The sequence below is a fragment of the Coregonus clupeaformis genome, chromosome 14 (assembly GCF_020615455.1).
Source record: "Coregonus clupeaformis isolate EN_2021a chromosome 14, ASM2061545v1, whole genome shotgun sequence".
Lineage (NCBI taxonomy): Eukaryota > Metazoa > Chordata > Actinopteri > Salmoniformes > Salmonidae > Coregonus > Coregonus clupeaformis.
This window is the reverse complement of record NC_059205.1, coordinates 5,510,460-5,516,459: the sequence shown is the minus strand read 5'-3', so window position 1 is coordinate 5,516,459 and position 6,000 is coordinate 5,510,460.

The window sequence follows — 6,000 nt, the reverse complement described above, 5'->3', positions numbered from 1 at the left end:
CTGATACCTTTACCTAAAGTCAATCTACGGAAAGAACTTTGACATTCTTTCGGAGACATCCAGAAACCTATCAAGTTTGAATAACTTGTCTTCCTCAACCCTTACTGAGAGAAAGTGTCGGGACATTCTCTTTATGAGTGATTTCCCAGCTGTAACTCACTTTACTTTATGTGCAGCGATCAGGAAAGACAGTTTGTTGTGTCACTGTCCCTGGGAGGTGTACTCAGACACAGTGGGGCCAGCCAGGAAGGGCCTGAGGACACCCAGCAGCACTGCACCCATCAGGTGTACTCAGACACAGTGGGGCCAGCCAGGAAGGGCCTGAGGACACCCAGCAGCACTGCGCCCATCAGGTGTACTCAGACACAGTGGGGCCAGCCAGGAAGGGCCTGAGGACACCCAGCAGCACTGCGCCCATCAGGTGTACTCAGACACAGTGGGGCCAGCCAGGAAGGGCCTGAGGACACCCAGCAGCACTGCGCCCATCAGGTGTACTCAGACACAGTGGGGCCAGCCAGGAAGGGCCTGAGGACACCCAGCAGCACTGCGCCCATCAGGTGTCCTCAGACACAGTGGCGCCAGCCAGGAAGGGCCTGAGGACACCCAGCAGCACTGCGCCCATCAGGTGTACTCAGACACAGTGGGGCCAGCCAGGAAGGGCCTGAAGACACCAAACAGGCTGCAGAGGTGGTGACATAATAGAAAATATGTGAACTGAAAATATGAACGAAATCTGACGTCGAGCTGTGGGAAATTGTAAGCCCAGAATAACACAATTATTTAAATTAAAGTGCAAAGAGTTAAATAAAGCACAAAATAATAGATATATATGGAGATAACTAAACTATATCTTGATCTGAAATTTAAGAGGTAGAACTACGCTTGAAGAAGATTAATTATACTAATTGAAAAAGGAAATAATGCTTTTAATGATGAATCTCCTTTAATCATTCAAATTTAATTGGGTTTTGGAACAAATCCGATTGCCTTTATACATGTTTCCCAAATGCCATATCAATGTGTAAAAAGAAAATAGAATGAAAATGTATTAATGCCATAAGACATGTGAATGGAGAAACTGTTACTGATGAGAATGGGAAAATAAAAGCTGTAAAAGAAACGTGCTCTGAAATGTATAAGAACATTTTCTAATGAAAGGAAAATTTATGAATTCCTAAAAACTGTTCTCCATTAGAGGGAAATAACTTTCAGAAACTTTTGGGTGAAATTACCAAGAGTAATTTTTCATGTTATTATTAAGCAACTTAACGTGGGGAAGTCTCCTGGCCCCAACGATCTACCTGCCAAATTGTATGTCATTTATCAATGATGTGATCGACTTACTTACCTCTGCTTTTAATCAAGGTGTAAAACAAGGCAATCTATGTAAATCCTTTAACCATGGGGTGATTACAATGCTGGGCAGTGCCATGGCACCTTTTGGACTTTTGATATCCAGTCACACCTCATACCTTGACCTTTTGGCCTTCCCTCATACCTTGACCTTTTGGCCTTCCCTCATACCTTGACCTTTTGGCCTTCCCTCATACCTTGACCTTTTGGCCTTCCTTGTGTTTGTATCCATCCTACAGTACGCTGTTAGTATCAGACATATGACACTTGCACACACACATGCCATGATCCAGCACTCATAAACTCGAGAAGGAATGGATCATTATTACATTTATTTTATGTTATTGAATTTGTATAAATATGCTTTTCGTTTTTATGAAAGTTTCACATAACATGTATTTGTGCCGTTAGGATGAATAAAGCTCTTTTTTTTAAAAGTCAGTACTGTATTTAGCATCATTGCTTGATTCATTAGTTATGTCATAATACACACACATAGGCCTACATGCATGACACACACGTGCACAAACAAGCGTGCACACACACTAAAAGGGTAGACCTATTATTGATAATTACCCATAACCAAGAGAACTCCTAAGGCTCTCACCTCACTCCCCAAACATGACTCTTAGTCGAGTGCATCCTAACTTCTGCAGCAAGCCAACAGATAGCCATGTCTATTTGATTGTGGCGTCCTGTCTTCGTCCGCTCTGCTGCCCTGCCGGAGATAAATAAATCGTCATTATGGACGACATTAATGTGTCGCGGTGACAAGCATATGTCAGCAGTGACGCATGAATCAATCTTAATTGCCACTGCTGCTGTGGCACTAATTACTGTTTCTGGAACTCTCTAATGACTGGAAGCCTCCTAGTCTGCACAGCAGGTCAGGGAACTGCCGTTAGTTCCCTGCTATACAGCAAGAACTGAGACTGTCTGTGTAACCTTTTATTAGTTAGAGATATTATTTTATTAGTTAGCATATATTGTGAGAGAGTGTGAATTGCAAGATGTGTGGCTCTCTCTCTCTCTCAAACTTTATCCTCCCTCTTTCTCACTAACTCATCCCTCACCCCTTCTAAAATGTACCCTGGTTGTGGTTCCTTGGGAGTTCCTATGGTTGTGGTTCCTTGGGAGTTCCTATGGTTGTGGTTCCTTGGGAGTTCCTATGGTTATGGTTGTGGTTCCTTGGGAGTTCCTATGGTTGTGGTTCCTTGGGAGTTCCTATGGTTGTGGTTCCTTGGGAGTTCCTATGGTTGTGGTTCCTTGGGAGTTCCTATGGTTGTGGTTCCTTGGGAGTTCCTATGGTTGTGGTTCCTTGGGAGTTCCTATGGTTGCTATCCTCTTTAGGAAGACAAGGAGTTCAGTCTATGATTTGAATGTACCCGAAAGTACATGACAGTTTGATAGTTGGCATGAGAGTTCTGCAAAAACATGTTACAGTTTTTCTCAGTCGCTTTGGTGCATTTTTCACATCATCCCTAACATGTGCAAAATAATAAGTGCATTTCTCAGAACAATTTGTACAAACTGCAATGTACAATAGATATGTTTCTAAAGCTAGTCAGTCACTAAAAATCCTTAGTACATCTCTCAAAAGTAAATATTCATGCCAATGATCATGTCAGTGTCATCAGAATGATAAGTCATTGAGTCATTGTTCACGAACAAGGTTGTCAAAATGTTTAGGCATGTTGTCAATGGAACTGTGTACTTTGACAGTATTACCTGATGTAAACTTAGGCTACAGTTTGGATGACAGTTACTGTATTGAAAATGCACAAGGCTGCACTTATATGGCATATATCAATTTCAACAGTACTATTTACATATTACTGTATGTGGGTTATTGATTGAAAGAGACTGGACAACCCAAGGGGCACAAAGGAAAAAAAACTAAATTAGAAAGAAACACAGGAAACCACCCCTAAGGCACAACTTTGCCCACAGCACTGTTCTAGTGCTGTCTCTACACATCCAGACGTTCCTGTCTGTCAGCCCACATATTCTCATCCACATCACACCGGATATTTTCCCTTCCAATGCAACGTGGAAAGAATCTTTTGGAATGCCTTATCCATCCTCTGCAGGCGTCTACTGTGGTGTCCTCACATGCTGCATCCATTGCAGCCAGCAGGGTCATCTGTGTGTGTGGCTGACGATCGTACACCTTCAACCTCCATGCTGAAAATAACTCCTCAATTGGGTTAAGGAATGGTGAATAAGGTGGGAGGAATTCTATGAGCATCCTCGGGTGGGTCACAAACCATTGCCTTATGATGTTTGATCGATGGAAACTCACATTATCACAAATGACCACATACTTTGGCAAATCCTCTCTAAACAGACCCCTCTCATCATCAGGGATGAGAGCCCTGTAGAGAGTCTCTAAAAAAGTTGAGTAGATGCTGGGTGTTGTATGGCCCTAAAAGGGGGGATATGGGTTAGGACACCATGCTCCGAAATAGCAGCACACATGGTGATATTTCCTCCCCGTTGGCCTGGCAAATCCACAGTAGCTCTGTGACCGATGATATTCCGACCCCGCCTTCTGCATTTGGTCAGGTTGAAGCCAGCCTCATCCACGTATACAAAGTTGTGAGAGGGTTCACTTGATTCCAACTCCATTATACGCTATATCCCAGAACACACAGTTGAATTTGTTTTGGTAAGGAAGAGTGACATAAAATGTACATACAGTGGGGAAAAAAAGTATTTAGTCAGCCACCAATTGTGCAAGTTCTCCCACTTAAAAAGATGAGAGAGGCCTGTAATTTTCATCATAGGTACACGTCAACTATGACAGACAAATTGAGAAAAAAAAATCCAGAAAATCCCATTGTAGGATTTTTAATGAATTTATTTGCAAATTATGGTGGAAAATAAGTATTTGGTCACCTACAAACAAGCAAGATTTCTGGCTCTCACAGTCCTGTAACTTCTTCTTTAAGAGGCTCCTCTGTCCTCCACTCGTTACCTGTATTAATGGCACCTGTTTGAACTTGTTATCAGTATAAAAGACACCTGTCCACAACGTCAAACAGTCACACTCCAAATTTCACAATGGCCAAGACCAAAGAGCTGTCAAAGGACACCAGAAACTAAATTGTAGACCTGCACCAGGCTGGGAAGACTGAATCTGCAATAGGTAAGCAGCTTGGTTTGAAGAAATCAACTGTGGGAGCAATTATTAGGAAATGGAAGACATACAAGACCACTGATAATCTCCCTCGATCTGGGGCTCCACGCAAGATCTCACCCCGTGGGGTCAAAATGATCACAAGAACGGTGAGCAAAAATCCCAGAACCACACGGGGGGACCTAGTGAATGACCTGCAGAGAGCTGGGACCAAAGTAACAAAGCCAACCATCAGTAACACACTACGCCGCCAGGGACTCAAATCCTGCAATGCGAGACGTGTCCCCCTGCTTAAGCCAGTACATGTCCAGGCCCGTCTGAAGTGCATTTGGATGATCCAGAAGAGGATTGGGAGAATGTCATATGGTCAGATGAAACCAAAATATAACTTTTTGGTAAAAACTCAACTCGTCATGTTTGGAGGACAAAGAATGCTGAGTTGCATCCAAAGAACACCATACCTACTGTGAAGCATGGGGTTGGAAACATCATGCTTTGGGGCTGTTTTTCTGCAAAGGGACCAGGACGACTGATCCGTGTAAAGGAAAGAATGAATGGGGCCATGTATCGTGAGATTTTGAGTGAAACCCTCCTTCCATCAGCAAGGGCATTGAAGATGAAACGTGGCTGGGTCTTTCAGCATGACAATGATCCCAAACACACCGCCCGGGCAACGAAGGAGTGGCTTCGTAAGAAGCATTTCAAGGTCCTGGAGTGGCCTAGCCAGTCTCCAGATCTCAACCCCATAGAAAATCTTTGGAGGGAGTTGAAAGTCTGTGTTGCCCAGCGACAGCCCCAAAACATCACTGCTCTAGAGGAGATCTGCATGGAGGAATGGGCCAAAATACCAGCAACGGTGTGTAGAAAACCTTGTGAAGACTTACAGAAAACGTTTGACCTGTGTCATTGCCAACAAACGGTATATAACAAAGTATTGAGAAACTTTTGTTATTGACCAAATACTTATTTTCCACCATCATATGCCAATAAATTCATAAAAAATCCTACAATGTGATTTTCTGGGAAAAAAATTCTCATTTTGTCTGTCATAGTTGACGTGTACCTATGATGAAAATTACAGGCCTCTCTCATCTTTTTAAGTGGGAGAACTTGCACAATTGGTGGCTGACTAAATACTTTTTTTCCCCACTGTATATTGCATGTTCCTTCCACAGCAATGGAAATGTGTGCAGTTTATGCTTACTGTACTATGTAACACTATAAAATGTTGCTGTAAAGTAGTTACATAGATATATGTTTTACCTGTACATACTGGTACCGTAGCTCCTTAACTCTGTCCTCATTCCTTTGGAATGGTACACGGTACAGCTGTTTCATACTCATCTGGTTTCTATGCAGCACCCTGTCGATGGTTGAGATGCTAACCGTATGGATGTTTTCAAAGACATCGTTGTCTTCTATAATGGTCCTTTGTATTTCCCTGAGTCTCATGGCATTGTTTGCTCGGACCATGGTGCAAATAGCCTCCTCCTGTTGAGGTGTGAAAA